Source organism: Eulemur rufifrons, chromosome 19 (genome assembly GCF_041146395.1).
Source record: "Eulemur rufifrons isolate Redbay chromosome 19, OSU_ERuf_1, whole genome shotgun sequence".
In the NCBI taxonomy this organism is placed as follows: Eukaryota; Metazoa; Chordata; class Mammalia; order Primates; family Lemuridae; genus Eulemur; species Eulemur rufifrons.
In genome coordinates this window covers 53,340,247-53,361,206 of record NC_091001.1, presented here as the reverse complement: position 1 = coordinate 53,361,206, position 20,960 = coordinate 53,340,247, and the positions used below count along the sequence as shown (strand labels likewise).

The following is a 20,960-nucleotide window of genomic DNA, read 5'->3' as shown; positions in this document are numbered from 1 at the left end:
GACTTAGCACAGAAGGCTGAACAAGACTGTTAAGCACCGTTTATGGGTCCTGAAGATCACACTCCAGCCAAATAGACACTATCACTTATTTAGTAAGGTCACATCGTCCACTGTAAATGGAGGAGGACCACTGTGGGCCATGTGTGAAGGCTGTATGTGTTTGTGCATAAAAACCCCATGATGAAGAAGACAATGACAACAATGATGGCAATGATGATAACTAGAATTTATTAAGCTTTGCTTTTGTGATAGACACATTGCCAAGGGTGTTACCTATACTGCCCTTATGGTACATACTACTAATAACTCCCAAATTACAGAGTGATAGCTAAGGCCACCAGAATGTCATGGCCCTATGTACTTTTTCTCTGTCTTCTTTCCCAAGCCCATCCTTTGTAGAGACAATATTGACTTTTCATTTAAAATGCCAGAAATGACCACAGAGGAGAAAATTTTCCGCTACTGCCTTAGCACCCCACAGAAATTCGAATCTGTACTTTCTTACTTTTCTATTTACATTCCAAATGCACTCCAGGAATAAGACTCTTGGTGCATCCAGAGAGGAGTCCATTTCCTATCTCCAGGTATGTGATTAATAAGAATAAAGAGGTATCGAAAAGGAAAATTCCATCAGCTCTGGAAGGGTTGAAGCATAGCTATCGGAGGACTTAGAAACGCGCACTCACAGGAGCTCTGATAAGATGGAGTAAAGGGTTTGGTATTTTTAATATGCAGGTGTCAGGGCTCAGAATACGATATCTCAAAGCATGGTGCCTTGGCGTGCTGTGTACTTTAAGAATTGAAAAAGGTTAGAAGGCCTCAGAAGCAAGATCTTTTAGATCCTCTCCCTCTCTCCTCTCTCCCTCCTTTTTTCTCCTCCTACCCACCCCTTCCCCAAGGGATTCATAGAAGCCAGAATTTCCTCTTTCCTAAGGCTGGTCAGAGAAACTAGAATCCCTCTCCCCCAAATTAAGCTATAAAACCTAGAGAGGTCACTGTCTGACTTATCTCCCCTGAAAGTAAGCCCTAAGACTCTCATTTCAGAAGGGTCTTCCCACACCCTGGTGGGGGTGGGGGAAGGAATGCTACACAGAGAGGCCAAGAAGAATCTGAACAGACAGGCCTTGCTGGACTTCCCCCCTCAGTCTGTCACCATTATTACCCTTTGTCCAGTCACATTTCTACATGGCTGTCCATTCTTCACCAAAATTCAACATAGTTTTCCCCGTGTCTTTGAGTCTTCATTTCTGAAGTCTTCCACATCACATAAAACTTTGTTAAATAAATTTTTTGTCCTTTTCTCTTGTTAATATGCATTTTGTTGTGGGTGTGTGGTGACCCTTCTGAGGGATGAGGAAAGAAATCATACTTTTCTGTACCTACACAGGCTTTATATCATGTATACATATCAGAGATAAAAATATTAGAAACTGGGAGTATCAGATTCTGAAGTCTCCAGATCCTTGGCAGTATAGTCAAACAATATATTATATAGGCTTTGATGTAAGGCATTATTAATTTGAGTCCTGACTCTACACTACTCACTATCTGGATTGCCTTGGGTAAACTCTAATCTCCCTGATTCTGAGGTCTCCCATGTGATAATAAAATTAACAACCTTAACACAAAGCCCAGCACACAGTAGGCACCGACAACCATAGTCATTAATTTAACTGGGAATTATCATACTTTACATTTACAGTTTGCATAGCATTAGTTATTTTTTCTTTTCTCTAAAATGTGGTGTATATATGTGAAAGAGCTCAGGAAATTTCACCCCAAAATATGACTCCTTAGTATAAAGAGTATTTTGAATTAAATATCCTTAGAGATCAACAGGCATTGGAAGGGACTTTCCTTCTAACTGCATAAAATCAGATCAGAGCCAAAAAAATAACAATCGCCTTCCCTTCCCTTCCCTGTTCTCTCAACTATATCAATGGAAAGATCAAGGGAAAAAAAAAAAAAAAAGAATGCAACCATACCTGGCCCAAATCATTTTAAATATACTACATGTCTCTCAGGTTAATTTAATTTGCAAAGAGAAGCATTTACAAGTCAATCTCTTTCCCCTACCCATTCATCCTCCCTAGTAACCATTTATTGCCCCCAAAACAGAATTACCTATATTCCTCATCACCCCCTCCCCTTTAAAATGAGGGTATATAAACTTCTGGACCTAACTGAGATATCGGGCAATCACTCTGTGATTCTCCCCATGCCCTTGGTAAATAAACTTCTCTCTCTTATTAACCTGCCTTAATTGTGAGTGAACTTTCTGGGGAAACGGGAAGTTTACCCCTTGCCCCCTCGTATGCATGAATTATGGTTTAACCAAACAAGGTTTGTTGTTTTTATTTTATTTTTTAGAATCATTGTAATGTGTCTGAGGTATTTTTCTGCCTTGGTGAGTTCAGTGTATATTTGAATATTTCTTTTATCATTGAGTTTCTCACAAGACTTCAGGGACATTCATTTGCGCTTCATTTCTCATTGTTGCCCACTGGAGAAGGAGAGAGTGGATACAGAAGATTAGGTTTGAATATCTTCCTACCCAATCCAAAATTATAAAATTTTACTTTTTCTAATTAAAACTTCAAAATAGATTGATCTCATTTGAAATAATACAGCAGATATTTAAGAAGCTCTTCATATGTTTTAAGGCTTCCCTGGTGTTATGATAGAAAATAATAATAAATATTATACCCAACTTCTGCCTGGCAAAACTCTGAGTTTAGGTTGATACTTCTTTTTTTTTTTTTTTTCTCATAGCCTGGACAATAGTCCATAGGTTGATACTTTTCCCCTCAATTAATAAAGAAAGAAAACATTCAGAACAAGACACTCAATTGTGGGGGGGGGAAAAAAAATCTTATCCCTAACCAGCATGTTACTCTCCATGAGGATATAAGAATCCCCATGTATTACTTCTGTAGGACGGGCGATGTGATTTGTTAGAACAGTGGTTATCCACCTTAAGTGTACATTAAAATCACCTGGAAAGCTTGTTTAGAAAGATTTCTGGGCTTCACCCCCAGATTTCTGATCCAGTAAGTTGGGGTGAGACTTTATATTCCTAATGAGTTCCCAGATAAGCTGTTACTGCTGGTCTAGGTACTAAATTTTTTTAATTGATATATCGTAGTTACACACATTTGGGGGTACATGCAATATTTTGATACAGGTACCCAATGTATAATGATCAAGTCAGGGTAATTGGGATAAACATCACCTCAAGCATTTATCTTTTCTTTGTGTTAGGAACATTATAATTCTCCTCTCTATTTTGAAATATACGATAAATTGTTAACTATAATTTTCCCATCAAACACTAGAACCTAATTCTTCTATCTAACTATATTTTTGTACCCATTCACCAACTTCTCTTCATCACCCCCTACTTCCCTTCCCAGCCAGGGACTACATTTTGAGAATATCAACATTCTCTGAGGAAATGAAATTTTCTCAGCTTTGCAGGATGTATCTTTCATGACAAGGATCCCTTTAACAAAAAAGCAGGTTTTTGTTTCTAATAATAGCTTTTTCTTATTCTTCTAACTCTGAGCATTCCTCAAGACTCATTCTTTATATCTTTTTATTTTTCTTCTTTCTTGCAGAGTAGACTCCAGTTGCCTTTGTTCATCTCTATGCAATTGGCTCTCAAGTATCTATTTCTAATGCCTTCACCTCCCTTGGGATCTAGGTCCAGAATTCCACATGTCTTTATTCAACAGGAACTTGTGGAACAAATTAATAAACAAATGAATAAATGGAAGGATGGGTGATATACAATGTCCCAAGAGCTAACTAAAGACACAGAATGTTTCTGCTTGAATTTCACTTGGCTCTAAATCCTTGTCTCTCATCCAAATTAACTATAGAAAGATACTTTCTAATTCTTTGTAATATTTCATGGAAATAAGGGTAAGAGAAAAGAGGTGGGGAAGAGTAAAGTTGAGCTGCAATTGTTATAATTATATAGGAGAGCTGGGAAATAAACAGGCCTCGGACATTGAAAATTTGCTACAATGGGATATTGGTGAGCTGTAACTAGCTCTGAATTGTTTATATGCCTTTTCCAAACAATTACCTTTGATTTCCAATATCAGCTACTGGTTATATGAACCATCTACCTTAAAGCATGAATTTTCAAATTTTCTGTTACTCCCAAAATTCTTTCCAACTTTAGACAAACTTGGAACTTAACTTATGCCTACAATTTACAATGTCAAACCACCTGAGTTTTGGATTCAATAAATCTGGCTTGGGTCCCAAGAGTTTGGATTTAAACAGATTTTCAATTGTTTTTGATGCTGCCAGTCTGAGGACAACATGGAGAACCACAGCTCTTGAGACTGACTGGACGGTAGCTGCACTAATCTGTTACCAAAAGCTTGCCCACTTGTCCACAAGGCCGAATCAGAAGAACCAGGACAAGTGATTTGAGAAAGAAGGAAAGAAAGTTTACTTTGCAAAGGAGGAAAAATAGTAGACTTTCTCATCTCAGATTTCCTGAACATAGGCAGAAATACAGCTTTTAAAGGGAGGGTTCTCAGCTTCAGGGAATTGTTGTGGTTAACTATTCTAATGCCCAACCAATCTGCCAAAGACAAAGCCTGTGAACTCCACCAGCTGCCCACCTGGGAGGCTGGTGCCACCTGAGAGTTTTAACAAAAGAATTAACCTTCCTCAGAGATGCAGGCCAGGATGCAGTTCCCAAAAAGAGTGGGGGAAGTTTTAAGGAGACAGAAAATCTCTGCTTTTTTTTTTTTTGTTGTTGTTGTTCAGACCATTCCCTCTGTTACCTAATCACTACAGTAAGAATGCTAATTATAGGAATTGAGAAGTAGCCTAGTTACATCTGAATGACACTAGAAAACTTCCCAAAGAGAAGGATAAGAATCAGATTAGACTTCTGGAATGGCAGGACAAGGACCTCTGAAAATCAATCGTTCCATAACAGCAACAAGAACACTGGCCAAAAAACCTCAAAATCAACTTTTTCAGAATTCTGGAAATTAAGTGAAAGCTTGCCACAATCTTAGGAGTATTTAAGAAAAAACAACTGAATCTCATAAGAGCAGTAATCTTTGTGGTGGTTTAGCATATCCAAATTTCATCTCCTTTTCCCCAGTTCTGTGGTAGCCTTGAAAACCAACATTCTTGCAGCTCTAGTAGACTAGGAGCTATTCGAGAGAGTAGAACTCATTTGTAGCCCATCAAATGACCCATTTTCAGAAAATTGTCACTATTAACCTTATGACAGCTCATTGAAAACTCCATTCTCAAGGTTTGTTTTTATTTGACCAAACTCAGAATGTGCTCTGTATAAACAGCCATACCAACAAAGCATTTATTGAAAAAGGTAAGTGACAATTGATTAATATTGCTGCTACCTGATGTAGAATTACCAGTTGAAGCTAAAAAGCTGATTAAAAAACAAACAAACAAACCACTTTAAAAGTAAAGTAAATGGGGAGATGCAAGATGGCGGACGAGAAACACCTCCAGCCAGAGTGTCTCTGCAAGAAGGAAAGATTTTAGATGAAAGTGAAAAAAACAGGCAGGCAAACATAGATCAGATGAGGGTTGGAAGGAAGGATGCCTGAGCCCACAGAGGACTCCATGGGAAGAGGTTGAGGAGCAGAACTGGAGGGAGAAAGTCATTGATAGGGTCTAAGCCCCAAGAGTCTTTGAGACCAGTGACAAAGGTAGGTGGAGCAGTTAAATTTTCCCTCCTTTGCATCTCGAACTGTTGGTGGGCTCCTGAGCTGCTGGAGAGACCTGCCGACACCAGCCCAGAGACTGCCGCTGCCAGCGAGTGGACAGTCTCTTGAGGACAGGACACCAGGCTCCCAGCTCCCTTGGGGCATATCCCACCCCACAGACCAGAGCCAATTAGCAGGCACCATATTGCTTTATTCTTCCCTTCCCCTCCCCTACTCACGGTTGCTGAGTGAGACAATTCAGCCACCACCCAGAGGCATCCTCAATAAACAATACATTTCCCTTTGGGGCCCAGCAGTGGACTGAGGGGTATTCAGACTGTGAGCTCCCTACCTGCTGGCCCTCCCTGGTGCTGCTTGCCTGGTGACTCCAACAGAGCGGGGCAAACCCCGAGGCAGAGAGACATTGATCCAGCCTTGGCACCCCGTGAGTGACTTGAAACCAGAATTCTCCTCCCTGGCAGGGTCAAGGATTAATCTTGGGGCCCAGGGGACAGGCCTGCAGGCCAGATCCTGTATACCCAGATCTCAGTCACATTGCCTGGGGGCACACAAGGAATATTTGCCAAGGAGTCTACTGAGGTGTGTGTGCCTTCAGGAGCAGATCAGAGTGGGTCCCAGCTGCAGCGTGCCCCAGGAGCAACCATCCTCCCATGGGAGAGCTGCCCTCCCAGCTCAGGCTGTGATCCTGGGCAGGGAACCTTCTGGCTCATATCACAGTCAGGGAAGCTCCACTGGTTTGAGGTCTTGCAGGATAGCAGAGGCCTGGGAGAAATCTCAGAAAAGGGAGAGTGGAAAGTAATGAGGCCTGCTCCAGACTGCCAGACTGTGGGTCTCAGACAGCCCCACCTCCACACGCAGACTTTTTGGCTAAGTGGGGCCATTTCAACTCCTCCCTGGAATCTTTGCCCAGAAGCAAAGAACAGACTTTTGACCCCTGCTAATAGCATTTGTGGAGCCTGAGGGCAGGTTCGCCCAGCCCAGCCACTCCGAGCCTCACTCTCCCATCTGCCCTTGCTGAAGTGGAGAATAAGGACACATCTGGAAGTCCCAGGGCCCCACCCATCACCTGAGGCACTAGAGTGCCTCTCCAGAAGAACGGGAGCTGGTCACAGGATCCAAAAACAATGTTGCAGCTTGCTCCTCCCAGCAAGTGCCACTTACTGACCAGGAGGTCAATTCACATGCGCTCTTACTGCATTTACTGACTCATAAAACAAGGTGTGGTTGAATCTCACCCACAAGTACCACCTGCTGGCTCAGAGACTAAACTGGGCATGTCATTAGCTAAATAAAAATCCAAATGTAAGAAGCAACAGCTTCTGCAGATGGGAAGGAATCAGCAAAAAACCTCTGGAAGTATGATGAAGAATAAAGCAGAAAGGCCACCCCCAAAGACAAACATCAGACCATATAGTCATCTAATCTTTGACAAAGCTGACAAAAACATACACTAGGAAAAAGAATCCTTATTCAATAAATGGTACTGGAGAAATTGGATACCCACATTTAGAAGACTAACACAAGATCTGCAGCTTTCACCTCTCACAAAAATCAGTTCATGGTGGATAACAGACTTAAATCTAATGCATGAAACTATAAGAATTCTAGAAGAAAATGTTGAACAAACTCTTATAGACATTGGCCTAGGGAAAGAATTTATGAGGAAGACCCCAAGGGCAACCACAACAACAACAAAAAGAAATAAATGGGACCTGATCAAATGAAACTATTACGAGAAACTATCATGAGAGCCAACAAACAGCCTACTGAATGGGAGAAAATATTTAAATGCTACACATTCGATAAAAGGCTAACTACAATCTATATAGAACTCAGGAAAATCAGGAAGAAAAAAATCAAACAACCCCATCAAAAAGTGGGCAAAGGACATGACCAGAAACTTTTCAAAAGAATACAGACTAATGGCTAACAAACATGTAAAAAAAATACTCAACAATCTCTAATCATCAGGGAAATGCAAATCAAAACCACAATGAAGATATTACTTATCTCCAGTGAAAATGGCTTTTATCAACAAGTTCCAAAACAATAAATGTTGGTGTGGATGCAGAGAAATAGGAACACTCATACACTACTGGTCAGACTGCTAACTAGTACAACCTCTGTGGAAAGTAATATGAAAATACCTCAAAGAGATACAAGTAGATCTACCATTTGATCCAGCAATCCCATTACTGGGAAACTACCCAAAGGAAAAAAAGACATTCTATAAAAAAGACATCCGTACTAGAATGTTTATTATAGCACAATTCACAATTTCAAAGATGTGGAAACAACTCACAATACATGAGTGGATTAACAAAGTGTGGTATATGTATACCATGGTGTTCTCAGCCACAAAAATCAACAGTGATCTAGCACTTCTTGTATTATCCTGGATAGAGCTGGAGCCCATTCTACTAAGTGAAATACCACAAGAATGGAAAAACAAGCACCATATGTGTTCACTGTCAAATTGGTATTAGTTGATCAACATTTATATGCACATATAGTTGTAACATTCATCAGGTGTTGGGCAGTTGGGAGAGGGGAGGAGGGGATGGATATATTCACACCTAATGGGTGTGGTGTGCACTGTCTGGGGTATAGACATGCTTGAAGCTCTGATCCAGGTGGGAAAAGGCAATATATGTAACCTAAACATTTGTATCCCTGTGATATGCTGAAATAAATAAATAAATAGAGTAGAATAGACTAGAATAAAAATAAAAACAAAGTAAAAAATGAGCAAATCTTTTTTTTTTTCCAAGACAGGGTCCCCCTCTGTCACCAAGTCTAGAATGCAGTGGTCTAATGGTGTCATCATAGTTCATGGTATTCTCAAACTTTTGGGCTCAAATGATCCTCCTGCATCAGCCTCCTGAGTCGCTAGGAATACAAGTGTGTGCCACCATTCCTGGCTAATGTTGCTATTTTTTGTAGAGACAGGGTCCCATTCTTGCTCAACCTCATCTTGAACTCCTGGCCTCAAACTCCCACCTGGGCCTCCCAAAGTGCTAGCATTACAAGTATGAGCCATAGCACCTGGCCAGAAACTTTGCAAATCTTTGACATATTCCTGGTGTAGGGGTGAGGATAAACTTTCTCTTTCCCCTGAAGGTTCGCTGAAAGAGCAAGACACAGTTAAGGCACATTAATAAGAGAAAGGTTTATTTAACAATACCATGAGCATAGGAAGAATCACAGAGTGATTACCTAATATCCCAATGAAGTTCAGATGTTTTTATACCTGTCATTTTGGATGGGAGGGGAAATGTGAAGTAAAGGTAATTCTGTTTAGGGTTGACAAATGGCGATAGGGAGGACAAATGGATGGGGGAGACAGATTAACTGGTAAATGTTCTCTTTGCAAATTAAATTAACCTGAGAGGCAGGTATTGTGTTTAAAATAATTTGGGCCAGGTCTGCTTACATTCTTGATCTTCTTTTCTGCAATATATTGAGATAAGAGGGAGAGGCAGGAAAGTCAATTCCCCCTTTGATCTTTTGATCAGGTCAGTCTAGTTTATGCAGATAGAGGGAAAGCTTCTTCCAATGCTTTTTTTTTTTTTTTTTTTTTAATCTTGAATGGCCTTTAATTCAAAATATACCAAGGAGTCATATTTTGGGATGAAATTTCCTGAGCTCCTTCACTAAAAATTAGAAAGTCATGCATACAGTCAGGACTGTGCACAAATCCCATGCCAGGTAAGATCTGAGAAGACCCAGAGCTCTCATCTTTGGCAGACCTTAAGGCTCTAGGCATACAAGAAGTAAACTCAAAGACAGGGTTTTAAACTCTCTGCCAAAACATTGAAGATGTACCCAAAAACATGCAGGAATCCCCAAGCAAAGGGTGGAAAATTTATTGGTTCAAGCCATTTAAAGAAATATTCATCCAATCATTAGCTGATCATGAAGGTAACTGAATAGAGACTTCATAGGCCACACATAACAGCTTCAGGGAAGTCACTAAAAAAATAGTAGTGACATCAAACAGTGACAAGAACAAATACTAGGGGAGAGGGAAAAATAAGATTTCATAGTTTATACATTATATTATTTTACATGTCCAGTTTTTGACAAAAAAGATGAAACAGTCAAAGAAACAAGAAAATAGACCAATATGTTTTTTTTTAAAACATCAATAGAAACTATCCCTGAGGAAGCCTAGATGTCAGACTTACTAGATAAAGAATTTAAATTTGCTATTATAAGTATATGCTAATAAATAAAGTAAAACTTGTGTAAAGAAGTAAAGAAAAATAATAAGAATAATGCCCCACCATATATAGAATATCAATAAACAGATAGAAATTATAAAAGTCATCAAATAGAAAGTTGAAAAGTATAAACTAAAATACAAAATTCACTAGGGGGGTTCAACAGCAGATTTGAACTGGTAAGAAGAAAGACTCAGTGAACTTGAAGATGGGCCAATTATCCAGTCTAAAGATCAAAAAGGAAGGATAATAAAGAAAAATAAATACAGCCTCAGAAATCTGTGGGACCCCATTAAGCATACTAACTTACACATAATCACAGTCCCAGAATGAGAGAGAAAGAAAAGGGTATAAAGAATATTTGAAGAAATAATGGTCAAAAACTTACCAAATTTATGACAAACATTATCTACATATCCAATTAGCTCAACGAACTCCAAGTAGACTAACCTAAAGAGATCCACACTGAGACACATCATAGTCAAACTGTTCAAAGAAAAGATAAATAGCCTTGAAAGCAGCAGCATGAGAAAAGCAACTCATCCTGTACAATCAATCTTTAATAAGATTAACAAAAGACTTTTCATCAAAAACCATGGAAAGAAAAGACACTATCAACCAAGACTGCTATCTTTCAAAAATAATGAAGAAATTAAGACATTCACAGATCAAACAGAGAATTTGTCACTAGTAGGACTATCCTACAAGAAATACTAAAGGAAATTCTTAGGGCTTAAATAAAAAGATACTATACAGTAACCTTATTCCATATGAAGAAAAAAATGAGTATCAGTAGAGGTAACAATAAAAAATGATATTAGTGTATTTTTATTTAAAATTATTTTCTTCTCCTATCTGATCTAAAAGACATCTGTGCAAAGCAATAATTATAAATCTGTGTGGGAGGGCTTATAATGTATAAAGATGTATTTTGTATGAAAATAGTACAAAGGTGCCAGGGGAAGGAGCTATATTGAAATTAAGTTGTTATTAGTCTAATTAGATTGATTTAAGTTAGAAGTTAATTAAAATTCCAAGAAAAATGACTAAGAAAATAGCTAAGAAAAGTATGTTAAAATAAACCACAAGGAAATTAAAATGATAAGCTATTAACAGAAAATATCTATCACAAAACAAGGCAGTAATGTGAAATAGAGGAACTCAAAAGAAAAGACTTAATAAGACACACAGAAAACAAAAAACCATCAGACATAATTACCACCCTATCAGTAATTACACTAATAGTAAATGAAATTAACATTTCAGTCAAAGGTATATATTGGTAAAATGTATTAAAAAAAACAGGATCCAAATATATGTTATATGCTATCTGGCAAGAGAAATATTTTAGATTCAGAGACACAAATAGGTTGAATCTAAAATGATGGAAAAATGATACATTATTCAATAGCACCCAAAATAGTGATGAAGTGGCTATACTAATATCAGACAAATTATACCTTAAGACAAACAATTATTACTAGATGCACATAGGCCATTTTATAACAATAAAAGAGCTAAATATTCAGGAAGGTATAACAATTATAAACATATGTGCACCTAACAATGGAGTACCAAAATGTGTTAGGGAAAATTCACAGAACTGAAGGAAGAAATAGACAATTTAATAATAACAGTTGGAGAGCTCAGTACCTCACTTTCAATAGTGGATAGAATAACTAGGCAGAAGATTAGAAAAGAAATAAAGATTTGAACATCATTAACCAACTAAACCTGACAGACATCTGTAGAATGCTGTACTTAACGATAGCAGATTATACAGCAGTCCTCCTGTTACTGAAAACTCAGACACTTGTCCACAAGGCCAAATTAGAAAAATGAGGACAGGCAGTTTGGGGAGGAAGGAAAGAGAGTTTACTTTGCAAAGGAGGAAAAATGGTAGATCTTCTCACCTCAAAATCCCAAATTTCTTGAACATAGGCAGAACTACAGTTTTTAAAGGGAGAGTTCTCAGCTTCAGGCATTTTACCATGGTTAACTATTCTAATCCTGTCCCATCTGCCAAAGATAAAGCCTGTGAACTCAGCCAGCCTCCCATCTGGGAGGCTGGTACCACCTGGAAGTTTTAACAAAAGAATTAACCTGCCCCAGGGATGCAGGCCAGGTTGCAGTTCCCAAAAAGAGTAGGGGAAGTTTTAAAGAGACAGAAAATCTTTTTGCTGTTTTTTTGTTTTTTTCAGGGCATTCCCTCTGCTACACCCTCTTATTCACAGGGAATATGTTTCAAGACTCCCAGTGGAGTCCTGAAACTACAGATATCACCAAAGTCTATATAAACTATTTTTCCTATACATACATACCTATGATAAAGCTTAATTTGTAAATCAGGCACAGTAAAACATTAACAATAACAAGTAATAATAAAATAGAAAAACTATAAAAATATACTGTAATAAAAGTTCTGTGAATGTGCTCATGCTGATGCTCTCTGTCTTCCTCTCTCTCAGAACCACTTATTGTACTGTGGGTAACTGAAACCTGAAGAGCAGAACCATGGATAAGGGGAAACTATTGTATATTCTTCTCAATGTACTTGGAATATTCTTTAGGATAAAACATATGCAGACCACAAAACAGGCCCCCCTAACTTTAAAATGGTTAAAATTTTAAAAAGTATGTTCTCTGACCACAATAGAATTAGAAATCAATCACAGAAGGAAATTTGAAAATTCACAGGTATGTGGAAATTACATAACACACTCCTAAACAATGGATCATAAAAGAAAGCACAGGTAAGTAATTCAATATTTGGATATGAATAAAAATAAAAATTTAACATACCACAGTTACAGGACACAGCAAAAATAGTGCTTACAGGATAATTTATAGCTATAAATGCTTATAATAAAAAGGAAGAAAGATCTAAAATCAATAACCTAACATTACACTTTAAGAAAAAAGACAAAGAGAAACAAATTCAATCCAAAGCAATCAGAAAGAACAATATAGTAAAAATTAAAGCATAAATAAATGAAACATTATTAGGTCTAGGAACGGGGAATATCTTTATAAAAAGAACAACAATTAAAAATTAGAAGGTAAAATTTTATGGATTTTACTACATTGAAATTTAGAATTTCTATTAAATGAATTGTAACTATAAAAATTTCTTAAAATATGAGACTAGAAGATATTTGCAATCTCTAAAACTAACAAAAGGATATTATCTAGAACTACACTGTCTAATACATCGTCACTAGTCACATATGGATATTTAAATTTGAGTTTAAATCAATTGAATATAATTAAATTTCCATTCCTCAGTTATACTAACCACATTTTAAGCACTCCCTAGCCACATGAGGCTGGTGGTTACCACAATCAACAGTACAATATGAAACTTTTCCATCATCATTGGAAGTTCTATGGAATAGCTATGATCTAGAATATGCCAAGAACTCATGTAAATCAACCAGAAAAGGCTGGAGACTCAAATTCAACAAAGACAAAGAATATAAATAAGCAATTCATGGGTGGAGAAGTCTAAATGGCTACCAGAATTTCCACATACGCTCAACCTCGTAGGAATGAAGGAGAAAAAAACTAAAACAGTGAGATACCAATTTAGATCCATGAGACTGATAAAAAAAAAAAAACAAAAAAAAAACCTGAAACTGGAATAACAGAAAATGTTGATAAAAATTTGGGGAAATGAGAAACTTCACGCAGTGTTGGTGAAAGTGTAATTAGCACAGCTTTTATGGAAAGCAGTCACCAGTATTTAGTAAAATAAAGCACATCTGTATCCCAATATTCACATACCTGGTGGTATATACCAGAGAAATTCTCATCTAGGCTGATGAGATACAAATGGTCATGGCCCTGGACTTTCAGTCTCTTATTTTGAGCTGGTTTGGCAGGTCTGAGCACCACTGTAGAAGAACAATATGAAAAACGTTGGTTCTAGAAGCTCTGCCTTTCTAGCAAGTCACTTCTCTTAGATGTCACTTGCCCTTAAATCTATAAATATGCACAGCATTACAAGAGTGGGCAGTGGGCCTCCCCTGGAACAGTGACTATGGTGCACGTAGACTACCTGTGCAAGACCTAAGCTGTGGAACACTGAGCATCTGGGAGATTATGTACTCTCTATTCCTACATTATAAGGGTTTCCCAAATGAACTGTATATTATATCTGCTCTGTGCAGTGCTGTGTCTGTGTGTGACTCCTTTCAATGAACTAGGTCTGTGTGGTGACGTGTAGGAAGATTTTTGTGTTTTTAGGGTGATGGAAGCAATATTGGTCCCTATCACTAGGGAAATGGATAAGGAAAATGAGGTAGGTCCATAATATATCATCTACACTGCAGTTAGTAGCAACAAACTGTCTTTTCTGTGCATACATAGATTTTTTAAAATAGATTATTCCCTAACCTGGCATCTCTGTGTAGCTCTGAGAATCCCTCTCATTATCTATACATGACGGGTACACTAAAAGCCCTAACTTCACCAACATACAATTCATCCACGTAACTAAAAACCACTTGTACCCCCTAAATCTATTGAAATTAAAAAGTGGTGATACAAAGCAAAAATATATATTACTCTAAATATGGCTTGAGATTCTGAAATGTCCACTTCTTTCTCCATACTCCAAGTTCAGTCTTAGAGCCTGGACCTTTGGCATAGGATGAACTTTGAGAAAGTGATTTTTATAAAAGTTGAGAACACAAAGAGTAAGTTTGGAGAGGAGAAGCTGCATGGTGAAGGGATTAGAGGGCATGCACATGAGCCAACTATTGTATTCTAAAAGCATGGCATGAAGAGGAAGGAGAGAATTAGTTGTCAAACCTATAGGGTCAAATGAGCACTTGTGATGACAGCAGCAGCTTCCATTTAGGGGGTTACATTAGGCCAACCACTCTTTGAATATATTTCATTTAATCCTTAAAAGACTTTGAAATATGTTTTATTAATTACATTTATAAGGGAGGAAACTAAAGCTAAAAATTTAATTCATTTGTCTTAAGTCTTTCAGCCGGTAAGTTTTAGAGTCGAGACTTTTTTTTTTTTGTTTACCCTTACTACCACCTTCCAACCTCTGGTAACTACTGATTACTCTCTGGTTTTTGTTTTGTTTTGTTTTGTTTTTTTAGGGTTTTCTTTTTTTCAGGGTTGGAGGAGAAGGGGTTCTGGTAAAAACTGGAAAACCTGTTAGACAAATTCTAAAAGAATTGTAATACTGTTTTTATGAGTTTTACTTTTTTAGATTCTACGTACAAGTGAGATCATGCAGTATTTTTCTTTCAGTGCCTGGTTTATTTTACTTAATATCATGTCCTCTGGGTTTATCATGTTATTTCAAATGATAGGATTTTCTTCTTTTTATGACTGAATAGTATTCCATTGTGTGTAATATATCACATTTTCTTTATACATTCATTTATTGGCAGGTACTTAGATTGATTTTGATTCCAAATCTTCACTATCTTGCACATATCACTTTGATACATTGATTTCATTTCCTTTGAATATATATCCAAAAATGGATCTCTGGATCATATATTAGTTCTATTTTTAACTTTTTGAGGAACCTCCATACTGTTTAACATAATAGTTGTACTAATTTACATTCACACCAACAATGTGCAAGGATTCCCTTGTCTCTACATCCTCACCAAGACTTGTCATCTTTCATCCTTTCGATAGTAGCCATTCTAACAGATGTGAGGTAATAGTTCATTGTGGTTTTAAGTTGTATTTTCCTGATGATTAGTGATGTTGAGCATTTTTTCATATGCCTACCTTTTGGACATTTGTATGTCTTCTTTGCTTCCTTGCTTATTTTTTAATTGGGTTATTTTTTTTCTTACTATCGAGTTAAGTCCCTTATATATTTTGGATATTAACCCCTTTAACAGATACATTGTTTGCAAATATATTCTCCCATTCCTATTAAGTCTCTAGTTTCCTTTGCTGTGCACCAGTTTTTTAGTTTGATGTAATCCCACTTGCCTATTTTTACAGAACTGAGATTTAAACTCAGGCTTCCAGAGCTCATAAAATTGTCAACCAGTATAACTAAATTTTCATATATATAAAGTTTAGGAAAACAGCCAATATGGTTAATCAAGGTTTTACTGTACATGGAAGTTATTCTTGAAAAATCACTCCCATTTCCATTCCTCCATTTTGCATGCAATGAAACTGAGGGCAACCAACCAGCTTTCTTCCATCCTTGAGTTATAATCTAAGGCTAGTTTCATGGATAATAAATGTCATCTTCTAGGGGTGGTAGGGGAATTGAGAATAAACCTCACATGTTTATTAGACTTATGGACAATTAAAAGTGGACTTGAGAATTAAAAGAGGAGGATTAATGGAACAAAACAGAGTTTCCCTAAGTATTTCGTTGAAGACACTAGTTCAATAAGCTACTGAAAGCTCATACACACACTCACAAATAATATATACTCTAACCCCCATGGATAGACTAATTTTTTTGATAACTCTGTAAAATCATATAGTATAGAAAACTATTTTAAACATGTTGTGGTCTAAAACTTGTCATAAATTATCTACAAATGTTCCTATCAGGAATAGGACCTTGAATTTTGGCAGGCTTTGCAAACTTTTTTGATCATTAAATGTAGTAAAAATGATGTTATGCAACATCTGAGCCAGAACCCACAAGGCCTTTATCTTCCCCTCTCAGCCTCTTGGATCCCCATGACACCAGATAAAAAGGTTGGGCTCGTCTCCTTGAGGATGAGAGAGATGTGGAGAGAGAGGCCCAGCTACTAGCTGGCACCAACCACCAGACATGTGAGTAAGGCCACCTGAGATCCTACAGCTCCAGCCAAGCCACCAAATAACTGTACCACACAAAGGGCCATGGACAAGACCAGCAGAAGAACTGCCCAGTTAGCCAAGCCCAAATTGCTGACTCACAGAATTGTGAGCAAATACAAAATTTGTTGTTTTATATCACTAAGTTTTAGGGCAGTTTGTTACACAGCAATAGATAACTAATACCAATACTTCCAAAACTGATTTGATTTTGAAACACTTATTTTATTAAACACCAAATTAACATCTATAGGAACATAGTTTTGAGAATAAGGAGACAGTTTTCATACTTACATCACATAAACTTAATTAGTATCTTAAGGACCATTTGGGAAAGGAGAAGATAGTTGGTTTCTTATGAAGAAATCCTTCTCAGAAGACTCCTGGTGCCCTATTATATTTGAACATATGCCTAGTATCTGGAAGAAGAAATATGCTTAAAGTGTTTCTCTTCCCAATGGATAATCAAATGTGGGCCTCACCATCAATTAATTCTAGGTCTATCTGTTCTTACCATTTGTAGGTAAAATCTTCAGAAATCCAAGTATTTGTGAATTATCAGTCTTATACTTTGTGGAGCTATATTTATTATTCCTTGGAAGTAAATATTGAGCTATGACTTGCTTGCCTGCCTTTTGTAAATGTTTTTAAACCTCAATTCTATTTTATCAGCAAGAATTATAATAAATGCCTCATGATTGAAATTAGATAAACACTGCAAGTAAATCACTAAAAGCTACAGGCGGCTATTAATAAGACACTTGAATCAGCAACTCTCCTAGATTATTTTAGCATTCTTCCCAGGACTACTTCATATTTAATTAAGACACATTCCTTAACACACTGACTTTCTCTGAGCTTCATTTTCCTAAACATTTTCCTTCACACCAAGAGCAGGGAGGGATGTATATCCCCTTGTTTCCTATATTTTTTTTTGCCAATAAAAAGCAATGCCTCCAAGTTAAGAGCATTTCCATTTCCATTTCTTTTTTTTTTTTTTTTTTTTGAGACAGAGTGTCGCTTTGTTGCCCAGGCTAGAGTGAGTGCCGTGGCGTCAGCCTAGCTCACAGCAACCTCAAACGCCTGGGCTTAAGCAATCCTACTGCCTCAGCCTCCCGAGTAGCTGGGACTACAGGCATGCGCCACCATGCCCGGCTAATTTTTTTTTCTATATATATTTTAGTTGGCCAGATAATTTCTTTCTATTTTTAGTAGAGACGAGGTCTCGCTCATTGCTCAGGCTGGTCTCGAACTCCTGACCTTGAGCGATCCACCCGCCTCGGCCTCCCAGAGTGCTAGGATTACAGGCGTGAGCCACCGCGCCCGGCCCCATTTCCATTTCTAAACAGTAATTTTATATCCTGTTCCAAATCCAAATTCTAAGCTTATTTCAGAGTCTTGCTTTAAAGCTTTACTTTAATCTTTTCCAAACATAAGGCAGCCGCTTACAATGAATTTAACATGTTAACATCTCTGCAGCATCACTGGCTGTAGATATCAGCAGGGTATGTGTCCATCTAAATAATTTAATTTAATGAAGAATTGGGCAAAAGCCCATGTTCCAAAATGTCAGCCCCAGCTCATGTAATTTCAATCATTGTATAATCATTCATTTGTATTTACGGTTTTATGTTTTTTAGTTTAATATAAAAATTTACTTACTTCTGGAAGAAATTAATCCTTATAAGCAAGTACCTGGGTTAGCAGTTAGGATATATTTGACAATCCCCTGAGAGCATAGGTTTGTAGGAATAAGACACAGAGAGGAGGTTATGGAATAGAGAAAAATCTCATACATTCATGCCCAGGGAAATTTTTTAGGCAGCTCAATTCATTCCTCCTTACACCACACAAGTCACTTAAAAAGCTGAGCCAATTTCTCTCTAAAACATGAATTCTTATAGGAATTTTCCCCCATAACTCTAATATAATATCCTAAATGATCTCATGGCACACTACTAAATATGCCCTGCTCAGAAAATAGTTCTGATATTTCTGACATGAGATTTTGATGATGCCATAGGTATGGAACTCTCTGGCCCAAACCACATCTTTTTATACATATTATCTAATACCAGAAAGCTTATGCTATAAGTATATTCTAGAATCTTCATGTTCACATCATAAAATATTTTGACTGTATTGGACAGCATGAAAAAGTGGAACAGAAGTTAAGCGATGTGAACTTGTGGTTTAAAAATGTTTTCAACTACAGTTTGGTGTTTGGGGAAGATTAGAGTAAAGCTTGGTACTAAATTTCTAAATAAGCTTAGGATTTGGATTTCATACTAGAGACAGAAGTTCTCATCTCAGTCCAGGAGACTGGGAATAAAAACATTACCAAGCTTGGAAGGAAATCCTTCTGCACTATTTCAAATATGAGTGTAAAAAGGCAAATATGGTTTCTTTCTCAAAAGGTTGGAGCCTCATGTTGTCGATTAAGACAATTGAAACAACCATAAGAAAAGGTTGTAAAATGGTCTAAGAGAAGTGGTGCATGTTCACTAGTGGACTAAATCAGCAAGTGATTCTGAAGAGTTAATAGAATACTTTTTAAGATTAACTGTGTCCTTATTTTCCATAATTTTCTATTCTCTTTCCTCTCCCTATTCAAATGCTATCTGTTTTTCAAAGTTCAGCTGAAATTCCATCTTCAGAATGAAGTCTCCAAATACTCCAGCCCACCCAGATGTCCTCTTTCTCCAACTCATGCACTGTACTTATTAGATACCATTTTGGTGATTTCCACTATAAATTATTTCATAAATATGGATCTCATCTCTAAGGATGAAGGTTCCTTGAAGTATGGAACTAGATATCATGCATGTGCATGTGTGTTGTATTTTGTCCAACAGATACATTTGTGTTGTGAAGTGTTCTCTGACGCAGGCATCAGAAGTTGTGAGTCAAAGCTCCATCTCTGCCTCATAACACCTGTTTAACCTTGGACCAGCCATGTAGACTCTCAGCTTCAGTTCCTTCATCTATAAAATAGGAGTGGAAGACTTCCTCTTTGACTTAATCAGCATGTTCTGAAGATTAAATAAGACATTGTGAATGAAATTGCATCATCAATTATAGTTTCCATGATGTGAGGCTTTATTAGTATCTTTGGTACCCAGAAGTTACTGACTGAAGGAATAATAGATAAATTATATTGCTCCCTAAATTTATAGAGTATTATAAACTATACATTCATATTGACCAAGTTATAGGGAACAATTAAGATGATTAATATATACACAGATTAGCACAAGAATATTTATTAGCACACAGGTCATTAATGGCACAATTAGTCACACCATCCTAAGCAAGAGAATTGGACAGTATCCTCTGAATCTGCTCCAGCCTTCGCTACTTTTAGGAGCAGGGAGGTACACTGGTACTTATGTGTACACTGATACTTATGTGAAAAGAGTATCATGTCATAATAGAAGCACTCTCCTTACCAAGTCACCCCCAGACCCAGATTCACTTCATGCTTCTTGCTCCTTGATTCCTGCCTGCTCGTGTTACTTACTAGCTGTGTGACCTTGGATAATCGATTGCATCTATCAAAGACTCCTATTTCAAAGACTAATTTTAAAAAAGTATATCATACAAATACAAAAATCATTTAACTCATGAATGACTATGTCAGTAAGACTGTAATGCTAGTTTAAAGAGCATTGGAAGACTAGTTATATATAGTCACTAAAATAATGAGGTTAGTTAATAATAATGTATCAATATTGACTTATTAATTATAAAATATGACACACTGTTGCAAGATGTTAATTATTAGGGCAACTATAGGGCATGGTGTATATGGGATGAGAGGAGAAGGTATATGGGAACTCTCCGTATTTTCCACTCATTTTCTCTGAAAAGCTAAAACTGCTCAAAAGAGTCTAGTAATTTTTTTAAAAATGAAAAATCTTAAATAAGATTTTGAGGTTAGATATAAAACTTATGTTTGCCCTGCATGTTCTACAGGGCAATAAATTTATACCCTTGGTGTTATTTTTTTATAGTAAAACATAATCATTTTTACCTATAACAGAAAAAATGAAAAAGTTAACATAACTTCATAGTGTTAGAACTTTAATCAAATAGTAAATAGCATAACCAAACACAGGTATGTTCTCTTAGAAATAATCTTGTATGACCTATTACATAATGCCCAGTATGACACTGTAAGGAAATGACCCCACTCCTT

The 20,960-nt window shown here is 37.0% G+C and overlaps 1 non-coding gene across 1 annotated transcript; it reads right to left on the bottom strand.

Moving 5' to 3' along the window:
- Positions 1–15,098: 15,098 nt before the first annotated feature.
- On the bottom strand, positions 15,099–15,158 carry LOC138400428 (U7 small nuclear RNA). The gene has a single exon (XR_011236312.1). It is a non-coding gene; the product is annotated as a U7 small nuclear RNA (small nuclear RNA).
- Positions 15,159–20,960: the final 5,802 nt, after the last annotated feature.